General features: G+C 49.6%; 1 protein-coding gene across 1 annotated transcript in view; it reads left to right on the top strand.

Moving 5' to 3' along the window:
• Positions 1-23,486, top strand: part of LOC135244538 (inactive ubiquitin carboxyl-terminal hydrolase 54-like) — a 71,201-nt gene that overhangs the window by 2,814 nt on the left and 44,901 nt on the right. Inside the window, exon 2 of the mRNA XM_064316906.1 lies at positions 17,405-17,531. The gene's annotated coding sequence lies outside the window, so the exon portion shown is untranslated. The remainder of the gene's footprint in view (positions 1-17,404; positions 17,532-23,486) is intronic.

Genomic DNA, 23,486 nt, shown 5'->3' with positions numbered 1-23,486 from the left:
GCGCGTATGTATGCGGGTGGGTGCGTGCGTGTGTGTGTGCATGTGTGTGCGTGCGTGCATACCTGCATGCCTGCATGTGTGTATGCGGGCGGGGGGGGGGGTGCGTGTGTGTGCGTGCCTGTGAGAGTGTCTGCATGCGTGCATGTGCAGGGGGGTACGCGTCTGCTCTCCTGGATGCCGCAGGTGGAGGGGGGGGCGGGGGGGGGGCAGACAGTGGGACGGGACGGATGGGGAAACCTTTTTTTCGGCAGTACCTCCCTTTATTGAGGTTTGGCTTCAGGGGGCACTTAAAAACCCGGCAGAGGCGGGGGGGGGTGGATTTATTTCAGGAATCCTTTTAAATGTCACGCAGCAAAGATGAGTGGCCACGGAGAGAGGATTCCTCTTAATCCAGCCAAATAACTCTGCGGGTCTGCTGTGGGGCGTGCTGCCCCGATCGCACCGGGGACCTCGTGCGTTCTCACTGCTGCGCATGGGGGAGCACGTCTGCACGATATGCCTGAGCTGCGCACGTCGCGGTGGACAAACGCAGTTAAGCTGCGTTTCCACACACGCGTGGGAGCCTGGGGCGCATTGTTTAAGCACCCTGTTCATCTCCCGAGCTGTGCGGCATGTTGTGGGAAATGCCATAGCTGCTATACATTCATAACCATACAAGACGAAGTCGGTGTTTTCACGAGCAGGGAGCTGAGCTGGTCTGTATTGCTCCATACGCTGGGTGTCAAAGCATTACTCGCCTCACACAGAAGTGAACGATTGCAAGGAGCAGAGCAAATTTTTTGGCTTCCACTTTTAAGTCTAGTTTAGTTCAGGTCTTTAGCGAGATTAGTGTTGGCAAAAAATACATCGCAGAGCCATAGAATAACAGGAAGGGAACCATGGAAGGTTCTGACCTGTTGTACAGACCGCAAGGGGCGTGGCCTCACGTGAACGTCTCCGGGCCTGCTCACGTGGAGGGTTTGCGGCCGTCGGCGAAGAGTGAGGTGCCTCGCGTGTCCCGTGTCACGTTTTGTGTCATCGTTAAGTTTTTGAGATGACTAATGCTTTCTGAATGCCAGGACACGCCCCCCCCCCCCTTAATTACAGCTGCTCTGGACGGAGATCTCTACAGCCTGCTGTTCTCTCTTTTGCCGACACCAGGAGAGGAGCCGGCCAATTAGTGGCAGGCGCAGCGCGGCGATGCTTGATGTAGAAAGAGCTTCGAGACGACATTTACCAGCGTGACTTTGCACAGACGGTAAAAGGACTAACGAGAGGGAAGGGGCCAATCACTCCTTTTTTTCGTGTATAAACGTTAGGCATGACCTAGGCCACCTTATGGGCGGGGAATGGACGTAGAATGGAGTGTAGCACAGTGGGTAAGGAACTGGGCTTGTAACCAAAAGGTTGCAGGTTCGATTCCCGGGTAGGACACTGCCGTTGTACCCTTGAGCAAGGTACTTAACCGGAGTTGCTTCAGTATATATCCAGCTGCATAAATGGATACAATGTAAAAAGCTATGTAAAAGTTGTGTAAGTCGCTCTGGATAAGAGCGTCTGCTAAATGCCTGTAATGTAACGTAATGGAGTGCTGTTGCTACAGCGCTTGGAAACGGCTGTATGAACCCGCAAAAAGAGCGGCGTTAAAGTGAAGCGTTCCCTTGAGCTTTATTTAACCGGGACTGAAAGCCGAACGGGCTGACGATGGCTCAACGGCAAAACACTCCGCCCCCGCGTCCGAGCCCCAGCGCTTTCACGGAGCCGCCGCCGGGGCGCTCGAAAAGCGCGTGGGAGGGCGAACTCCCGAGCCATCCGCCGTTCGGCGCGACTAAATGGAGCCGCGCGTAAGCAGCCCACGTACAGGAACGCGTCGGGCCGCGTGCTCGTCGGGTTAATTCACGGAAGGACGGAGAAAGGTAAAGAGAGGGCCCGTCAAAAATATGTCCCCCCCTGACCGATCCCCCCCCCCCCCCACCCCCCCTCCATGACCTGCTGTGAGAACCGGTTCCCAAATGATGTCATCTCCTGTATCTGAGTCAGATTTTTCTCCGTAGCCCTAGAGAAACACCCAGTTGTGTTGGAAAGGGGGCGTGGTGTGAGGCCCGCTGTGGATGTCAGGTGGAGGGCGGGGCGGGGCCCCCGCATGCCGGTAGGGGTTCGAGCCGACGCCCAAGGCCCCGCAGAAGGTCCACGGGCCCCTGGGGGGGTCGGCCCTGGGCCCCCTAGTCCACTCCCAGGGCGGGGAGAGCAGGAGCAGAGGCAGCCGCAGATTAAAGCTCTCCAGGGTGCGTGACTCGGTGGCCTGTGTGCCCCCGTCAGAGCCCGGCCCGGAGGCCGCACCAGCCCCCCAGCCCCCCGGCTTTCCACACCCCCCCCGCCTGCCCCCCCCCCCCACCACCACCGGTACCCCTGCGCCGCCAAAACCGCGATTAGCGGCAGGCGGCCGTGTGTTCAATGCGATATTTCGCCCCTGCTGTTTCTCTTCCTGATAAAAACCCCGGTGGAAAACAATAACGTGACCTTTCTGGCTGTGGGGGGGGGGGGGGGGCAGCGAGTCGCAGCTCTGCGGCACGATGGCGTCTCCCCTCATCCGCGGCCTGGAGGCACAGGCCTCTCCAGTCAGCCTCATCTCCTCTCGCACGTGCTTTGTCTTTGCCCACTGGGGTGAGGAGGGGGTGCTGGGGGGGTGGGGGGGGGGGTGCGTGAGGGCAGTTGGGAGGGGGAGGGGGTGGAAGGGGGTACTGTGGGGTCTGATTGTGAACTGTGCCGGACGAGCACAGTCCGGAGTCAGAAATGGCGTTCCTCTATTGGCTCAGAGGGCTTGTCAGAGATTGGGGGGGTAAAATGTACCTCTCTAACTCAACCCCCCATCCCCTTGTTTCTCGGTTCTGCCCGCCTGGATTCCAAACACCGTTGGCGGCATTCAAACCGCTCGGCCCTCATCACGCCGCGTCAGCGTCGGGCGCGAACACACGAAGGGGATGCGAACACACGAAGGGGATGTGAACACACGAAACTGCCTTTAAAAAGGAAAAAAAAGCCAGGAGTTTAAGGGGTGGGCTTGCGTGCGCGTGCTCGGGAACACTCGTCTGTCTGTCAGAGCTAGCCCCCCCCCCGGTCACCTGGTAACGGATTGACTGCGCGGCTCCCGGCCTCCGCCGTCTAGACGGACCCGTTATGTAACCGTCTATTCTCACCCGCCACCCTTTATGATCTGCGATCGCGACCGCACTCACGCTATCTCTGAGGGGGGGGGGGTTAGGGGGGGAGGGGGGGAGACACAAAGCCTCTTACTCCACCCAGGTGTTATTCAGGAGTTATTGAACATCTCGCATTCTTGCTGAATAATTGAGTAGGTTCCCAGAAGAAGCTCGTTTCTTCTGTTTATAAGGCTTTAGCTTTGCATCGTCGTATTTTAGAAAAAAGATTTTTTGCCGGGGGAAATGTGTGCATTAAATGTTGAGTGTGATGTAGGGCGAGCGCCACAGGGTCTCTCTGCTCGTTCTCTGTTGTGTGTGCAAGTTTCCGGTTCACTTGGCGGTGACCTAAAATGTGGCAAAATCATAACCGGATGACCCCGTTGTATGCTGTTCTGTTTTTTTTTTTCAGCTAGGGAATTGAACACAGTAATCGTACGTAACGCGCACAATAAAAATGTAGCTGTTCTTCCTTTTTTAGCCTGAAAGTTGAAAATTAGATGGGAGATCCTCAACTCAATGTAATTCTGTATCCCATACCCTGCCGAGCACATTTTGTTGCTTGGGTCAAGCAGCAATGGTAGAAACAATGTAGATTTCCCCATACAGTATACACCCCATCCATATACAGTACACATTATATTACACATTTCCACTATTGCACATTTTAAACATTATTTATTGTGTGTAGTATTTCATGTTGGTCACCTTGTTGTTGTGTTTGTAGTTTCGTTGTGTTTTCTGTGCCATTTGTGACATTTGTGCTGCAGTAAGTTTCCCCGTCAGGGACAGTAAAGATTGAACTGAACTGAGCAGTACTGACGAGTGGAATAGACAGCTAAGGAAGCCTTTTGGAGCCACAGCATCAGTAGTGGCCTCTGTCAATAAGACTAGTCACCAAATAAGAGAGGGCGGATTACTTTTGCCTCTAAAAAAATGATTCTGTGTCAAATTATGTTAATATGCTGTTTGTTTTGACCTTCACAACTGATGCATAAAAGAGAATGGATACAGCCAATCAGGGTGCCTTGTTTCTTTGAGTAGAAGTAGATAGGATGAAGCACTACATGAGATAATTGAAATGAGTGGAAATATGCCTTTTTTTTTAAATCGAATTAAAGGATGCAGGTCAGTGTACAAAATCCTCAAGAAGGCTTTACTTTGGTCTACTCACTTTACTTCACTTCACTTTGGAGAGCGAAAGAGTCTGACACACCAGGGTGTCATTTTCTGTCATCTTTCTCCTGTGAGTGGACAGACCTTCATCATCTGAAATCACAGCAGAGCAAACCCAAGAGCTTTCTTTTTCCTCTTTCATTTTATGATTGGCAGCATAGCGTTTCAGACACCGGACACGTCAGGACCTTGTGTTAATGCTGCTTTTAAGAGAGACGCGTTAATTGTAAATGTTTTCATTTGGACTCTGTGGAGCAGAACCGCGTTCGCTGCTGATGACATGGCGGACGTGTGCCCCTCCCGTCTTCCCGTGGTTCAGGATTGCCCGAGCAGATTGCCATCGAGCTTGTAACGGCCCGCTGTATAAACTGATGAGCTCTGCTTTTTCCGGAACACGGTTTCGTTTTTAAAAGTTACTGGCGTCCGTCAGGAAATCCACACCCGACCGCAGCGGCCAGACGAGCAGAGGATATCGGGCTGCTTTCAGAGGAGCTGTTTGCAGTTAAAACCCGAAGTCATCAAGCCGATTGAAAAATGATTTTTTTTTTAAATTGTCCGCAAAACAGAACTTCAGTCTGAAGCCAAAGCGATGGAGCGAGTGACGTGGCATAGAAGAGATGTCCCGCTCCTGGCCGGGGGGGGTAGTCCCTCCCTGCTCCGACCAGTGGGCCGCAAAAACGGGCTGCCGCAAAGAGGACCTGCCCCCTGCTGGTGCGGAGGCGCAATAACCTGGGGAATGCAGAGGACCTGCCCTCCCCAGCCCCAGCCCCACCCCTGCATGCCACCTGAACAGGAAATGCCGGCTCCTGACTCAGGAATCTGAGGGGGGGGGAGCGGGAGCAGTCAAGAAAAGTTTAGAGGAGAGGAACCTGGCAGCCAGAATGCAGGGGTGGGGGTGGGGGGGGCAGGGGCAGGGAGGGGGTGGGGGTGGGGAAGGCGGTCGAGGTGGGGCAGGCAGTGGCTGAGGTCGAGGTCGGTTAGCGTCCAGCCTGTGGGAGCAGGGGGTTATGGGTTATGGGATGGGTGCAGATGAGAGCAGGGATGGGATGTGGGATGGGTGTGGATGGAGACAGTGAGCACTGAACAACATCTGTGTGGGTTGAGTAGAGGGAATAAAATGCTGCTTCTGGAATGCATAAGGCAGCTATGTGCACGTGCACATGGTGGCAGGTGCAGGTCCTGTAGGCAAGAGCGAAGAGAAGAATGAAACAGAAAGTCCTGATGAAGAACGAAATCTTGTCCGTCTGTGTATGCGCGTGTGCAAAAGAAATGATCAGAATGAGCCCCAGACTGGTGCGACGGGTAGACTTCCTTTGTGTGCGTCAGTGTGATTCCAGACAGGGTAATCACGCTATAACTGGATCTCCCAGAAGCGCGGCGTTGGCGGGCAGGAATATCAGCGGCGGCTGGGACCCGCGACCGCTCCGACCGGTTCTTCTCTGTCGCGCTTCCCCACGTGCCTGCGTGCGTGCGTGCCTGCGTCCCTGCGTGCCTGTGTGCCTGCCTGCGTCCCTGCGTGCCTGTGTGCCTGCGTGCGTGTGTGCGTCTCTGCGTGCCTGCGTGTGTGCCTGTGTGCCTGCGTGCCTGCGCGTCTCTCCGGTCCGGGGACCCCATTCCTGGGCCGTGACGTGACGTGGCGAGTCCCGGTCCGGTCCGGCGGGTTTGTAATCACGCGAGGAGCGGAAATCCGTACATCGACTGCGAGGGCGAGGGTGGGGGCGGGGGGGGTTTTGTCGATCAGAACGGGAAGCGAACTGGCACTGTTTGCCGGCCTTGGAGACGCATCCCGCTCGGGGGTCATAATTAAACGGGGGGGAGGCCGGATTTAAAGGGGGGGGGGGGCGGCGGAGTTAAGGGGGGGGTGGAGTTAAACCGAGGGGGCTGGAATCGCAGCAGCTGGGCGTCTAAAGCAACGGGACGGCTGCTCACAAGGCTGGCTGTGCGCGCGCGATTCCGTTTCCTCTGGGCCACGCGGACTTAAGCCTCTCAAACAAAACGCTGAAAACAGCAGAATCGCTTCTTAAAAGTGAAAGACTGCATTTTCTTTACTGATTCTTTTTGTGGTTGTTATTTTGTGAATATTTATTCTCCTTTTTTTTTTTCTCCAAACAGTGGACAGTCCATCTTCCTGTCGTATCTTATTTTATTTATATTTCTACTTTATTGAGAGAGGGAGCAGAGAGGGTAACGGAGTGGGGATCGGATCAGGTGCCACAGTGGGGATCGGGGGGGGCGCTGGGAGGGGGGGGGAGACGGCCACCCTACGGAATGTACCACACTTCTCATCACCGTGCGAATGCTCAGGCTCGCCCCCAGCTGGAGAGGAACCACATCCAGGAAGTGACACGCCGGGTGTTTCTTGGTTCTGATGGCGGTGCGGCGGTTCGAGGTGCGCACACGGACGCACGGGGTCTCAGCTGGGCGGGACACCGTGGCCGAGCGCGCCGCATCCTTTTTCTCCTTTTAATCTCTCGGTTGTTGTGACTCATTAGGCTGTAATTGGCCAGCTCCCACGCGTAGGTGTGCCTGCTAAACCAGCTCGAGAGAGGAGGAAAAAAACCAGCAGTCACCGGATTCTTTATTTATTTATTTTTTGTAGGTGGTGCCGGCCTGACTTGCTGTTGGGGTGGACCTCCTCGAGAGTAGTAAAAAGGTCCTGCTTTCTAAGGAAAGAAAAAGTACAATTTAATTAATATGGATAACATAAATCTAAACTGAACATGAACATGCGAGTATGTACCGTGTGATATCAAATGACCCAGCCCCCCCCCCCCCACTGCACAACTCGTGTCATCGAATGTCCCCATGTCAACGTGTCCGCTATAGTGATCTCACTGTCAGGATTAGTGGATGAAACAGATAAAGATAATAATAATAATAATAATAATAATCACCATCACAAATTCAACAATGACAGACAGCTACTTTGTGTTTGGTGATTTCTAATAAAGTTATCCTGAGTGGTTGGGGGGGGGGGGCAGACTTCATGACATTGTAGTCCTGTGTCATAGAAACACTTTATCACAGGACTCAACATATTGAGATTGTGTTTGGTTTTATTGACGGTAAACAGTGAAACTGCCACATCCTGACCTTTACGGTTAATATGGTGTGGGATTTTGAGCAGGAATGTTGTGCAATTGAAGCAAGAGGTTAAAATGGAGTATCAAATTAATATCGGAGCAATGATGAGATTTATTATTTTTTTGTTTCCGGAGTGGCACAATAGCGAATCAGTTTATTTGTTCAGCCTTGAGTGATCACTTTTATTACAAGTGTTTAAAGTGTTCGTTAAACCACAAGATAAAAATCTTTACTTTCTCAGAATTTATAAACAGGAAAATAATTAATTTCCTTTTCACGTAAAGCATGCCATTTCTAAACACGAGAGCTGACATCGCGTGCGCGTTCTGTAATGGATGTTCGCTTAGAGTTCACTTCTCTTTGGCGGCCCGCAATCAGCACCACTGATTGGTTAAATCGTGCCGCGCTATGCTTCTTATGCAAGAAATACACACGCCAAATCCACATGCAGTGAGAAATACAACTTTGTTGCTTTCAGGATAAAGGGGTTTAAAATCTAAACTGAATGAAAAGGCTTAATTTTCATTTCAAATAGTTTTCTTTGGGTCTTTATGTGTATTATTACTGGTAAAAATAAAAAAAACCGATTTGCACAGGGTCGTTAAATACACAACCGCTGTTCTCTTGGTGCTTCTTCGGAGCTAAGATGATGTGTCGGTGTGACTTTAAACGGGAGTTGTTTTTGTCGGACGGCGGTGGCGTGAGCCGAGTTTCATCAGCGCCGCTCTCATTAGCGCAGACGCGCGCGAAACGCAGCCGGCTCCTTTCGCAAGCGGCGGACCGAAACGCGCCCTGCACACATCGCACCGCCGCGCGGATTCATCATGCGGGTGTGAGTTATGAAACGCAACTGCCATTAGCCGCTGGTGTCACTTGAGGGAGGGAGACATTTTTACGGCGTGTGTGTAACTGAAACCCGATTCTTGAGCCGACTCTCGTTACGACCTCCATAAAACAGCGGCACTGTGTGAAGAAGGGTCCTCAGAAGTAATGTGCAGCGGCATAAAATCTGCTTCGGCTCTGAAAGCGGGCTCTCTGATTGGCCCGTTCTGCGCTGTTCCACCTTTTTTTTTTTTGTGTGTTTCGGTGTCCTGCAGCGGAGCCTGTCCCTTTAAAGAATTAGAAAGACAGAGGCTGGTGGAGGGGGGAGTGGCTTCCTTGGGGAAACAGGTGTGCGCGCTGACAGCGATGATGTCATTGTTTCTCCCTCACCTGGGAAGACCTGCGTGTAATGCGTTCCAGCTGGTCGGACCGGACGGCAGCAGCAGCAGGCGCGTTTTCAGCTCACAGGTCAGTGGAAACTTTCTTTTCTTTTTCTTTTTTTTTTCTTTTTCAAAAACAGATTTGTGTCGGTTGGTAACGGGTTAACTTTCCCCCGGGAGCCCTTTTTTCGCGGCGGCTAACGCTTCAGGAGCAGAGCGGCGCTCGGCGGCAGCGGACACAGTAAGGGCACAGCAAGCCTGGAGCTGTGCGGGAGCTCGCGGCTATCCTGCGCGCGCGGGAGAGCTCCTGCACCTGCCTGCGCTGAGCCGGCTGAATAGCCTGTTCAGAGAGGGTTAACGCTCTCCGCTGTAGGAACCACGGCTGTGCTGTGTAGTCGTGCGGCTCTTCGCTGGGCAGAGAGGAAAAGACCGCAGCTGAGCGCACGCCGTGCTGGCGCCCGTGACACCGGTACGCTCTCGGTTCTCGCGGTTTTTGCGGCTGAAAGGGACGCGAAATTTCGCGGCGTGCTGTTTTGGCGCTCGGTCTCGGGGTGATGTGTCAGGATGTGTTGGGTTCTCTGTGCGTTGGGTTGTTACGGCGTCCTCCTCCCGCCTCAGGTGACAGGTGAGGCGAGCGTTTACCAAAGTCAGTGTTATTTTCCCCCGTTTGTTTCAACCCCCCCCCCCAACCCCCTGCCCCCTCAATTCTGTTCACTTAATCTGAGGCTGTGTCCTCAATACCAGTCAGTATCAGTCAGGGAGTTTTTCCTTGCCACTGTTGCCCTAGGCTTACCCTTTGGGGGCCGGTTCTCTGTGAAGCTGCTTTGTGACAAAGCTCCTTTGTTAAAAGCGCCATACAAATAAAAATTGATTGATTGATTGATTGATTGATTGATTGAATACCGCGCAGGCTTCAGGATGCCAAACCCGCCGTCTGTGCCCCTGACCTAGGCCATGCTCCGTTCCGCTCGCGGTGGGGAGTTTTCCGTCAGGGCGGCATCGCGGCCGCCCCCGCGCCGTCCCTCTCACGCCCCTGTGATTACGGCGAGAGGCTGGGGAGGATGTGCGTAACCACGGGGACACGCCGTGCGTAACCAGGGGACACGCCGTGCGTAACCACGGGGACACGCCGCAGGTGTTTACACACCATCATATGAGCTGATGAGTAAACAGAGCCTCGGCCCTGGAGGTGACATCACAGGCGGACGGCTGGCAGGGCCCCGGCGGCGTCGGGACGGGCCCGCGCACTCTGACCCCAACGACCCGCCTGCGCGTACGGGCGGGGGAACCGGCGTGGGCGCGGTGTCACCTCCAGTGCCATCGATAAAGCTTTACTATTTTATACGAGAAATCCTATGTGTTCTGTGACAAACCTGATGAACAAGGAGACTTGGAATATTTTATAAAATTATACAAAAATGGAAACAGGCTTTAAGTCTGCTATAAGCTGGCTGTATGAGGCATGCTTGGAATAAAAAAAAAAACATTTGGTCAAAGGTGCGTACAGTTCTCTCTTAGTAGTGTGCATGTAAGTATGGGTACTTACTGACACCTCCACGTCATCAAATAGGCTATCTCCAGGGAGACAGATTAAAGATAATAACAATAATAATCATCATCATCACCAATGCTGTGATGGTCCAAATTAGGTTTGATGATTTCCTATTAAAAATTATAATGGGGGGTAGCCTTGGTGTTTTCATGCACCATGGAATTCATGACGAGCCTGTCACGTTTCGTGGAAACAATTTATTTATCGTAGGACTCCTCGTGTAGGGCCTGTGTTCAGTTTCATTGCTGAAAAGCAGCATTTTTCACATTCCGACCTTCATACTGTCAATGTGGTGTGGAAGAGCGGGCAGGAGGTTAAAACAGCGTACAGGACGCACAGAAGCAGCGATGACTCAGAGCGGCTCAATGGCTACACGGTTGGATTTATTTGGCCTTGCGCAATCACATTCTTCTTGTTTAATGTGCCCATTAAGCCACGAAGATAGAGATCTGTGCTTTCTACAGATTTATAAACAGGAAATTTTTATTGTTTCCCTTTCTCAGCATGAGAACTGCCATGTGTCCCGTTCTGTAATGGATATCCATTCACCTCAAGTTCACTTCTCACGGACGGACTACCAAACTGATGCACTGCTGATTGGCTAATAAATCGCCATATCGCTAATTAAAGTGACATACCTCCAAAAGAATCCAAATCATCCTCTAGTGGGCGCAATAAGAACTTTGTTGCTTTCTGGATTTAAAAAATTACTCATTTAAAATCCCGACGGATTAAAATAGGGTCATATTATTGCTGCTGACAGTCATATTATTGTTTTTTCTGCAGTTCTTTGTGATATAGCCTAACAATTAAAGATGATTATTTTGACCGCGCGAAGATTGATCTTAAATCTCATCGTGATCAGGCTGGTAGTTGCATATTGATATTCTGTATGCATATAGCCTCATATAGCCCAGTTAAAGATTTTGGCCGTAGAGATACAAAACAAAACCAGTGCCAGTAGTAGAGGAGGCTGCAGAGAAGCAAACAAAACCAGCGCCAGTTGTAGAGGATGATCAGCAAGCACAGTTTGGGTCTCCTAAAAATGGAGCTACATTTTCCACAGGCCTGTATTTAACTGCATTTAAAAAAGCAGTACCCATCATCTACCCCGAATCTACCCTCCGTCTCTCTCGGCGAACGCCGCGGTTCTTCTGATAGGCTAATTGTGCCCGTGTCATCGCTATCCCTATTTCAGCATAGCCTACTCCCGAAGCACGCCACCCACCCCTCGAACGCAGTCCGGTCCCGTCGCTATATACGCGCTATACGTAGCGAGATGATAGCGGCGGTAATAACGGTAATTATCCCCGCAGGTAGGGTGAAGCGCGGTGATCGATTAACCACCGGGAGCGCTTAAGACTACGGGCTCGGCTGATGCAGCCAATAAACGGTCTCTGTGCATGCGAGCGCCACCGATTGCCGTCCGTCCCCTGCTCTTGGACCGCATCCAGGCCGTGGACTGGGCCCGAGGGCAGGAAACTGGCCCGGGGTCTGGTTAACAGGGGCTTTGGGGGAAACGAAGCCAGGGGGAGGTCAGGTGGCATGTTTTTTTAGGAAAAGAGTCCACCGGTTAATTTGTAAACCACAAACCAGTTTCTTTCATGGGGTAAAGTCCCTAGCGTGCGCTTCCTCCTCGGCTGTAATTCGCACGGAAGAATGACGCCAAGCGGTCCGCGTTTCTGTTCTTGTTTGTTCTCCGCTGTCGCTCGTAAACCGCATTTAAAGGGCTCCCATTACATCGTTCTGGCAAAGAGGGTCGGCCTACTCCTGCACAGTAAAGCTGTAGCGCATCAACGCGATCCGATTGGTTAGAAAGGCCAGGCTGACGGGTCGCCTGGAGGAAATGGCACGTGACCACTGAGAGTACCGTCATGCTCAAACATTCCCCACCCCGAGTGACAGGTGGATGTGTTTATACTGCCGTTTCCTTAAACACAGTCTGAACTACAGCATTTGTTGGTCACATCCCGGCATATGAAATGCGTACCCGTCCATCCTGTCATAAATTCATAAGTTGACCGATTTGAGACAAGCCTTTGAGTCGGTCAGTGGCTACCTAGAGGGATGTGCCCTGAGTCCATATCGGTGATTTTCCATTAGTACTGTGAAGGAATGAGGAGTTGTTCGTATGTGGATTCCTCTGCAAGTGGGCCGAGCGAGGCCTCCGGGTTGCCAGAGCGAGGCCTCCGGGTTGCCAGAGCGAGGCCTCCGGGTTGCCAGAGCGAGGCCTCCGGGTTGCCAGAGCGAGGCCTTCGGGTTGCCAGAGCGAGGCCTTCGGGTTGCCAGAGCGGAAGCTCAGATTGGGCCGAGAAAGGGGAATCGTTATCTGGGAACGTTTCGTACTCCGGCATCAGCTTTTTGTCTTTTGATGTGAATGGCTCATTGTGGGGAAGTGTTTGCACTGCCTGTTTAACCCCCCCCCCCTCGATTTCCCTCCCATTATTCCCAGGCTTTTTTTTTTGTCAGGATGCACCTGGCTTTCGTGCCGTGCGGCAGTTTTTTTTTTTTGCGTTTGCCACTTTTTTTTTTGAGAGCTGCCCCCGGCCTACCTCACGAGATACGGACGAGCCAGACGAGCTCCAGACCGTTTATTTCATCAGCGGTGACAGACAGTAGATTAAGGGTCGGATCAGAAACTTAACGCGAGACCAACAAGCTGGTGCAAGATCGAGAGCGGGCACGCCTTCTCGGAAGACTTCTCCGTGGTCTACTGTAGTGCGTGCTGGCAGTGTGTGCTGAAGGTATTCCATCACAGCGGGGTCTGCATGTAGGCCTACCTGCTTGAAAGGAGGACTCTGGCCAATAATTCACATTAGACGTGCGTCATGGCATGCTTGAGCAGCAAGCATGAGCCATTACACACACCGAGTATAATCACACTGTCCTCTCTTCAGTGATGCAAGCTACTGTATGCTTTAGTTACCGGAGTCTTTCATCAATGGAAATGTACGATTCCCTGTCAGGGAAGGTTGCTCATTCCCAGAAATAGACCAGCTCTCGGATCACATAAGAACACAGAGTCTCTGCGAAAATAGGCTGCGTCTCGCAAGGGTGACGGTGTGCACCCCGGGCAAGGCGGAGATTTCACCTTGTACAGATCGAGCCAGACATCGAAAATGACGCGATGCGTTTCACTGGATGATTACCTCGGTGAAATCATGGAGTAGGCCCTGCTTTTTCGCTGTCACAAAGCGTACCGCATCCTTGCATTTTCAATCGGCTATCATTGGACGGTGTGCAGTCTTTCGAGCTTCCAAGTTCATATGTTTACAGCAAAAAAAATGTGCAGGAAGATTAGTGATCAGCACCACGAGTTGAGCCCTCATTAAGATGATTTATAGTGAAGATTATGATCATTATATACACTGCAATAAACACTGATGGTTTCTCTATTTTACACTCTCTCTGGAAAGGAATCAAAAGTGGCATTTTAACAAATGTCTGAAGCAATCACCCCTGCACAAATACATCAAGCAGCTCTCTGTGGTTTTGTACATGGTTTACTGTTATCATTGACAACTTCCACTTGAAACAAACAGGCTTTTGTAGTCCTTATCGCCTAGGGGAATTACAGCGAGAACTTCTCTGCTCTGGTGACAGCGACAGAACAAGCTGTGTTGATGTGACGATGACTGTATTCCACAATTTGCTGACTTGGATTCTTTCACTTTTTTTAAAAAACCTTACAGCATATGTGCCTTGATAACCCTGTTATCTGATATTCCTGCAGCAGTGCAGTGGAACTTGTTTGTGGGGTTTTTGTTAACACCATTCTACAGTAAAGGTCCCCCCCCCCCCCCCCCTCCCCCATGCTTGTGGCAAACCACACACACAGAAGTTGCTCGCGGTTTTATTCTGCTTCCAGTATAAAGTTTAATTGTCTGCTGCTGGGTCCAGCACCAGTACGGATTCCTTCCTTTGTGTAGCTCCCTGAGAAACCTGAAATGCTTTTTATGGCTTCCTCATTAAAGCTGCTTCTGGCCTCCTGTGAAAGGGTGCTAGGATTTTCAGACGTGACTAACTTTGCTCTTGTCAATTTTTTTTTGGCTGGACCTCAACAGCGGGGCCAGCCCTACAAACGCGAATGTCTGTGACTGACTGACTGAGTGATAAAGTTACACCGCGCATGTCTGTGACATTGGCCGGTTCGGTCCAGCCATATACTAGGTTTTAACCTGGTCTTGTTGTATCTTTTCTTTACCTCAACGTCAAAACCGCTATTTCTGATTATGTGAAAAATATATCAGCATTTCTTCATGATGCAGTTGGTCAGCCAACTTTAAGCCGTGAGCACTTCCAGTCATAATTACTAGTTAGAAACGTGCAATTCAGAAGCCCCGGTTTATGGCAGATGGTTAACACAGCGTTGTGTAATTACCGTAAACAAAAGCCGCGTTTCCACCGCAGGAACTATACCCCGGAACTAGGAACCTTTTGAGGAACTCCGTGCGTTTCCACCGCAGGAACTAGGGTCTAAATTTAGTTCTGGGGGCTTTGTTTTACCCCCCAAAACGTTCCTGCTCGGGGGGTAGTACTTTCCGAAAGTACAGGAACCTTTTGGGTGGAGCTTGCAGCGCTGAACATTTCTGATTGGTCGAGTACTCGTAGCATTTGTGTTGTATTTATTTTCCGCCATTACCCGCCATGTTTGAAAATATGCAGCGGCAAACCAATTTATTTTCATAATAACTTCAAATCAAACTTGTATGTTATGCGGCGCAGTAGCCTACTTTTGGTTATAGCCTGTCAACGTCTTGGAATTATAACGTGTGCTCTTCTGTTCTTTTCTTGCTTTAGTATTCGTTTTATAAAATGCTAAGCATTCGTGCTGGGACAGCATATTACGTAGGCTACCAAAACATTCAAACGGATTAATTCGGTTGCTGAATATTTTCTTCCGGATTTTCTTTGTTAGCCCGTTGTAATTGACTCAAAACGTTTGATACAGTTATGTGAGGTATGCGGTAGTTCTGCATAATTAACATTGGTGATACAGTACAAGCAAACTGGAAACCACCTTCCGCACTTTTTATCCGGGTAAAATAACAGGTTAATTCTAGTAATCTTCCCTTTAGCTTTTTCAGACTGCCGTAATTTTACTGCCATTTTTCAATTCCACGAAAAGACCAGGAAGACTATGGACTCATTTATGGTGCATGGTTCGCATCTGGAGGGCACACTTCGCTGCTCGGCTAGCAGTAACTTCGAAGGAAAGCAAACGGTGGCTGTACCACTACTAATTTACATTTTCACGCAAGTCCGAGTTTTCGTTCTATTCTTGTCATTTTGCGATTAGCCTATATGGAATTGACGACGAGAAAGTAATAAAACAGCAAATTGTTTACAACGTGTGCATGTTTTCTGCTGTTAATTAATGTGTTTGAGAGGATATATGAAAATCAATAAATACAAAAGTAACCATATATAGTCATTGTTGGTAACCCGTTGTATACAGGTGGAATAAACCCCTCCGGGCTGTCCCGGTTATTAGAAAATAATGTAGGCTACTTCGGTGGTAGTATAGTTACAGAAGAAATCATATGACAGATGGACCGACGACAACGTCAGTGGGCTAATTTGCCTAATCTTCGCGGTACTTTAGACCCCGGTGGAAACGCAGACAACCATTGGCTGAAGGAACCTTTTAGTTCCTGGTAAAGTAGTTCCTGGGACTGAAAGTTCCGGGTAATTTTGGTGGAAACGCGGCTTAAGTGAAACTATTTTCAAAAACTGTAACCGACAATCACACGTATGAATGGCCGCAATTCACCCGGCACAGTCAGTGGTTAGGTAAAGCGTAATTGGGTCTGCTGCTGTTCAAATGAGTCAGTTTGTTGGCCACTTGATACTCTTTCCACTGAACTATTCCATCTTTTTGATAACAGGAGAAAATTGTTTTAACCATTTCCCTTGTTCCTCTAACCACACAGTAACTACAACCATCCAAGGAACTTTTAGTTGTTTGCTGTAGTGACACTTGACGATTTCCTTGGGTATGTAGCGCTATGAAGGCCCACGGCTGGCCGTGTTCCAGACAGTACTGTAGTACAGCCCGGTTAATTATCATGGGTGGAGGAGTATTTGCCGCCGCTTTGCAATTTCCGTTTGACCCGCAGACAGGTCATAAACATTCATTGAGGGTGAAAATTGTTGTTTGCGCGTAGCTGTGCTGGTCAATTTCTGCCGCAGAGAGGCATAATTACTAGTGTCAGAAGGCTAAAACCATAAGACCTTCAATCATGAGCTTCCCATTGTATTTTGCTTGTGGATTTTTTTTTTAACCAATGGATTAGCACACCGGGTAATTATCTTTCTCAAAAATATAAATTTGCCTCGAGTGAAAAATCATTTGCAACTAACGGTATGTGTCTGACCGGAGGCGAACGTTACAATTTACAGCTTAACTGTGGCGGCTGGCACAGAACCCCAGATGAATTATAGGCAAATGGAAGTATAGCCGCTATGAAGATTTGAAAGCTACAATGTCCCGTATTAGTATTCCTATGGTATAGCAATTTCTTCAGCGTATTGTTTGAAAATTTAGACACCAGCAGCAGACAGTTAGTTGCTTTCTAGTAATGGATATTTAAAATAATTAAAAAAAAAAACTAAAAAAAAAAACTATTATTTTCACAATTGAAAATATTAGTGAAATCGGACATAAATATATGTCAAATCTATTATCGTGATCTTGCAAGTAGTTTCAGTGATTTAAAGCTGTTTCACGTTCTCCCGTGTATGATTAACCGCTGTGTTTCACTGAGACTAGGGGGTGACTATAGTAGGCTACGCCTCGTCGCTCGCTTACCCTCTCGCCTGCGTGAGTCATCGCTGTTACTTGATGTCCAATATTTCCCTGTTATCTGTTAGATTTTGCATCACCATGACCTCATCGCCCAGTATCTACGAGAGCTCGTCCCGGTATTTGTGCAATGAATGCGCACTTGTCCTGGCCTAGGATAGCCTTTTCACTGAACTAACTTAACGGTAGTAATACAACTTTTCCGTACTGTAGCAAAGAGGAAAATGTCATTGAGTATATTTAAAATATAATGCGTACAGTATGTTCGTTTAATATTAGCATTTGTACGCAATTTGTAGCTGAAGAAAAACACGATTCTTCGCTTTTGTTCGTGATAATAAACTATGTTCATAGAGAAGTCCAGGTAATAATTTCACCTTCGTATCCCTCGATTCGCTGTGTCTACCAGGCCAGGGAGCTGCTCTTGATTTGCGGGCGAGTGATTCCACCGAGGCCAGCTGATGCAAGCTCCCCCTATCTATCCCGCCCTCTTCGCTGTCTGAGTTTCGGAGGTCCGACATTGTTTCGAACTGCAGGTAATGGCGCCGCCCCTCCTCCTCCCAGCGCATTATCAAGGGTTCAGTGCTCCAAGTAACTGGTGCGCCGGATTTCGCTACGGGAGTCTGGAGTTGTGGAAGCTAATGTTGCTAGTGCTAGCAGCGCAAACTTTTTCTGTGCTTTGAAATCCATCGCTCCGTCCCGGTCCCGATTCAGTGAAAAGGCAAGTTTGTTCATTTTCATCACTGTTGCAGTCCAGCTGAAAACAATATACTAAGTAGAGAGGTAAATGTCTTACTTTTGAAGCGATATATTTCTCAGAAACGACTACAATGAGAGCGTACCACATTCTGTTTTCCACTGTACCGTTACTCGCAGAATGCCGAGTAGCGTGGCGGAGCGGCGACCTGCAGCTGGGAGGTCCACGGAAAGGGGATACGTTTAGCAACTCATTCAAATACAGCTAGCATGTTCTCGGGGGGGATGTTGTTGGCTAGTCAACTGTTGTGAAATTTAAGTTTATCATCACTTGCTGAGTGCAAACTGTAGTCTGTATGTAAGGCAAGCGCAGTCGCACGTAACGGTAGTTGCTCTGTCCTTTGTTGGTGTCTGGATTATCTAGTTGAATAGATGTGTATTCTTTGAAGAATGCTACCGATGCATTCATCATTCTGAATTGCTTAGATCCTAACTGTGTTGGTTACCGGATAATTGCGTTTTCCAGAATTTGAAGTAACTTACAACAATATATATCACTTATTTACAAACATTCGTGCTCTAACTTGCCGTCGCCCGGGCAGTGGCAGAGCTAGCGGCAGTAGTTGGGACCGTTGTCCTCCTGATTAAAACTGCTTTCCTGGCTGGGCGTTCTCTCTTCAAATCACGAAGACTTTTCGTGATTGAAACTAGTTAGCGTGTACTATTTTAATGTATGTTTTAAAAAGTTTTTTTTATTTATTAAAAAGGCTTGCATTAAATGAAGTTGGAAAGGCATGCAGGTGTAGTAGGTCGGACGCTATGATGGCAATTTCTGAGATTGATCCGCATGTCTGCGGAAACCATGATGAGTTTCTGCTGTTTTCCCCTTCTTGCACCTGCTCCTCATATTTTTCAATTTTCGTATTTGCATATTTTGCATCTGATTCACTCAGAAGAGCCTTCTTAGCTATTGTGATTCAATTTCCTCTGTCAATTCCCACCTATTGTAATCGCCGGCGACCTCCCTGGCTATATCTTTTGAAGAGTCTTCTCCTAATTTAAATACATGCATCCGAAAGCGCGCATAACGGAGTTTAGTTTCCCAGGACTACTGTGTGTTTTTAGTGTGAGGTGTTCCGGCTTTAACATGGTCCTGAAATGTTCCCCTTAAAGTGTACAGCCCAGGTGTTTCTGAGTTAAAATATCTGATCAATATATAAGTAAATCCATCAGTAGTTGCAGTGTACACATTTTGATTAGTTACAGGTCTGACGTATACCTTTATTGTATTCCTGGCTATTTTTAAATAAGGGCAGTCTTTATACTTTTATTATTGTTACTTTTGTGGTATACACCTGTTTGGAGGAAAAGGTGGGCGTGAACCTTTGACATTTTACTAATTTGATATGTGCATTGATTCATTTGGCACCATTTTATAATAAATATTTGCCTTTGAAGCACAGCTCAGTGAAAATATGCTTCTAATTCAGCCTATTTAAAAAAAAGTTGTGATAGTATGCAGTGTCACATGCGTCAGCATTGGCCTTGTAGATTGTAAAATCAAATTGTCTTTGGTGCATGGGTTTTTTAGCCACCGAGTTTAGCAGTTTCATAAAGCTTGGCCTGGGCTTATTCTTTCCATGTTAAATGTCCCTGCTTCTTCTCTCTGAGCAATCTATGTGTGTGAACATGCAAAGTTCTATCGTGGCTTTAAAATGCTTGTTTGTATTTTTTTTTTTCTGTCCCAAATTTATAGTATTGGGATTTTCAAATTGCACCTGGACGTATTAGTAGTTTGTGCAGTGATGCAGTGCAATGCATGGCGAAATGTGAGGTAGGCCTTACAGGAAGCTCTATTTATGCATTTCAGCCACTGCAGGAAGGAGTATTGATGCGCTGTTGTTCAGTTTCTCTGGTGCGTGACTCCCCTGGCCTCATTGAATGCTGATGCAATTACTGCGCTATTTAAAATTACTGAGTGGGAAAAAAAAATGTTCTTTGGCGTACGTTTTCCATACGGCTGGTGTGTCGGCCATATTGAGATGAAGGTGTTGGAAAGGCGTCAGAGATTGTGCCGATGCCTGCTAAAAAAACAAATATATCCCTGCCAAGTTTGTGCCCGGGAGAGGGTGACTGTGAGTCCGTCATACCTCCACAAACTGCTGTTGAGCATTATTCAGATGGCTGCTAAAATTAAGATGTTTTTTATTTTTTTTGGGGGGAGTGTACAAGTTTATTTTTGTGTTTTGTACAAAAAGTGTGTCCCTGGAGGTTTCAGGGAAGTTGTTACCTTGTCTTAATACGTCCAAGCGCAAGCGGAACAGAGCGAGTCGTTAAAATGTAGGGGGGAGATGAGGAGCGCGAGTATTTAAAACCCCCCAGCGCGAATATAACCGCCTGTTTTACTGCTGAGGAGCTACGGCGTGATATCAGCCTGAGAAACGACCGGCGAACCATCGCCCCCCCCGCCCCCTCGGAGGTCTGCGTTCAAAGCTCTGCGTCTGGCCCACGTTTCCTGTGAGGGTCGCGCGGCGCCGCGGCCTCTCGTCCCCCCGCGCGGCGGGTCAGCTCCCGCGGCGACGGGATTCTGGAGAGAGATGGATGGGCACGGGCTCCGGTTCACTCTCGTCTCTCGGGCACGGCCGCAGAACGCGGGTATCTGACGGGGGGGGGGGGTCGTGACCCCCGGGTGGTGTCGGCATCTCGGGGAAAACCGCTCCGGCGGAAGAGTTTTTTTTTTTTTTACGATGGAGGAGGCGTCCCTCGCCAGGCTTCGGCTGTAGCGCCCTCCCTGACCCCCCTGCCCCCCCGCATGCTCCGTTTTCCGGGATCGGGTCACCAGCCCCGTCGGCGTATCCGGGTCCCAGACGGGCGGTGAGCTCGACGCTCCGTCCCCAGAGGCTCGGTTCAGGCCCCGTTTTCCGTTCGGGTTCCGAACCGCTGGACAACAGTCAAGGCCCATTAGCTGGACCATCGCCCTCTCCTGGCCCGGGGTGGAAGCGGAGAGAGGAATTCCACCCCCCTCAGTGTTCTTAGGCCCACGTCGGCCGCACACTGTTTGCTGGAGTCACGCGCTTGTAGTTTTCGTGAAAAGACTTCCTCGTTTGAAAATGTAAAATAAACTGTCTGTTGTATTCCTCTTCTAGTTCTCCAGTTTCCTGCTTGTGAACAGGAACTACGGTGTGAGAACGCTGAGGTAGCTGTTTGTAGTTTTCTGTCTAGAAGTTAAAACGCCTGTGACTGTCCCGACAAACTACACCACAATGACAGTGTTTACTTTGAGGAGGCTGGACTTGAATTGCTGAACCTTTGTGGTCACGGCTGCTTTTGGACGTGTTGTGTATGCGATCGGGACGAAGAGAGCAGAGGTTCGTTGTGGGCATTTGTTGACTTTAAAATGGAGTGTCCTGAATGTAGGCTTTCCCTATCCCTAATACCAAGCATGACCCTGACCTCTGATCTTTCTCCTTTAGGACACTGAAGGTCCTCTTTGCCGAAGGGCGTCGCTGTCGCACGTTGCGCGCGCACGCGTCTGAAGGGGCCTTTACTCTGCGCGGAAGCTGTCGGCGTTGACGGCGCCAATTTCGGGGGTGTTTTGTCCTCTCGTTCACTCTCGTTTATCCGAGAAAGGGTCCGCGGGCACGCGCGCGGGCATTAGACATTCAGAGGGCTGACAGCTGGCACCCAGGAAACCGAGGCTTGTGGGAAATGATACGCTCGGTCTGCTGAGATGTATGGACAGTGTGTTTCTGCGTTGCGTAGCGAGTGAAAATAATAGTGCTTGATTAAACGAATAACGATCCCTCTGAAATATTTGCTACATTCGAAGCAGAACCAGAAAATCATCTCATTGATGAAAGATTTGTAGTCTGGAACCAACCTCAGGCATAGTGAATGTGTCCACCAGCCACTGCCAGCACTGTAATATTACAGTAGAGTAATGTCTCACTGTGTGCTCCTGTGTGTAATTCACCAACCGCAGTACTAATGGCCACTCTAGTCGGTGCTCAGTCTCGTGTTCCTGCCTCAGACTTAGCAGCGAAAGCTTCACGTGTGGAAGCGATGGTGAGGTAGTTAACCTTTCACGGTGAATTTTATTTCGTAATATATAACGTGAAGTTATCTGCGGAAGACCCGGGTCTCGTAATCACGTGGGCCCCCCCCCCCCCCTCCTGCCCCTCGTCACATGCCATCGCTGCCCCCTCCTCGTGGCACCCAGTGCGTTTCCATGGCAGCAGGCGGAGGATCTTTCCAACATGTAAGACTCAGCGGAAATTAACTGACCCCATCCCCCCCCCGCCCCCCCACTGCTGTCCCCCGCTGTGGCCTGGTGTCACTTCAGGTTTCTGATGGAAATGAGGATGAGAGGAGGTAGCGGTCTGGGTGTGCGGGTTTGGGGGGTGGGGGCACGGGGGGCTTTACAGTACCCCAGTGTAGAGACCCAGTGCAGTACACAGGGAGATCAGGGACGTCCTGCTCCAGCCGTCCAGGAACAAAAAAAAACAGCATGGCAATGACTTCCCCCCCCCCCCACCCCTTTACTTCACCCCCCCTCCAAACCTGGCCCCTGGTTGGCTGAATTTTGACCCAAAGATGCTGGTTGGAAACGTCATGATGCCATATGACGTAATTCAGTTTGGCTACAGGGCTTGTAACTGAGAGATTATGGGGTTGTCACGGTTTCATTGGGCAAGGTGCTCAGAAGTGTTTGGGTGGAGTAGCCTATCCAGTTATGTAAGAGATGCGTTCTGTGAGTCACTCCGGATAGCGGCGTCTGCTAAACACCCGAAACACGTCATGTGTAAATATCCCTTCATTCCGTCGCTTGTGTTTGCCGATAGCGCACGTTCTGCGAGCGTCGTCTCGTCTGCTGAATGTCTTTATGCTGCAAAACGCTGTTTTCAGATGTCGCCGTGCTTTGCTCTGAGACTATTATGCAACTGCTGTTGCTGTTAAGACCTGAGAAGAAATATTTTAAGCCGAGAGTTTGTTTTATCTTTTTGTGAGTCAAAGTTCTGCTGCTTACTTGGTTTTTTTTTTTTCTCTGAATAAATAAATATGCTTAGCGGAATTTGCTTGGCCTAAATTCCCCGATTTGTGCTGCGATCGATGGGCAGAGCAATCTCTTTAGTTTAGTGCCCTGCTTGTGACTCGAGATCCCCAAAGAGGGACTGGAAGTACTGCAGTGAGAAATGCGGGTTGACTCCTCTGTCTCTGCGTATTATGCAAAACCGTGAGGTGTGGGGGGTGTGGGGGGTGTGGGGGGCGGGGGGACGGGGGTAGCTGCAGAGGATCCCGGACGAATTCGTAGCTGCTGGAGTTCCGTAACCGGACGGCACGGTCAAGGTTACAGTACGCCGAGTTCAGTTCTCTCTACCCCCCCCCCCCCCACACACACCCCCCTGTGTACAGTAGCTGCGCAGGTGATGAGAAACGGGCCCTGCTGATTTCATAAATAATGGCACGTTGTGAGACGAGTGGCCGGTAAAATTAAGTCCCGGAAGGGCTGAGGTGCAGAAGCGTGTGGGCAGATGACGGATGTTTCGGTATTTGACATGTTTACTGGTTATAAAGCCGGAGTTTGAAGAGGGTTGTGGTGGAAACGCACCTCAATGAAAACACTGTCTGGAGCTACATGCACAAACTTAAATGCACACACCACAGTAACATTGAGATGGTAAATGACATGCATTGGGCAAGTTGAAACATACACACACACAGACACACACACAGACACCGAAACACAGACATAGACACACACACACACACAAGCACTGAAACACACAGTCACACAC

This window comes from Anguilla rostrata, chromosome 18 (genome assembly GCF_018555375.3).
Source record: "Anguilla rostrata isolate EN2019 chromosome 18, ASM1855537v3, whole genome shotgun sequence".
NCBI classification, from domain to species: Eukaryota; Metazoa; Chordata; class Actinopteri; order Anguilliformes; family Anguillidae; genus Anguilla; species Anguilla rostrata.
The sequence above is the reverse complement of the archived record's forward strand: the minus strand, read 5'-3'. Positions and strand labels throughout refer to the sequence as shown.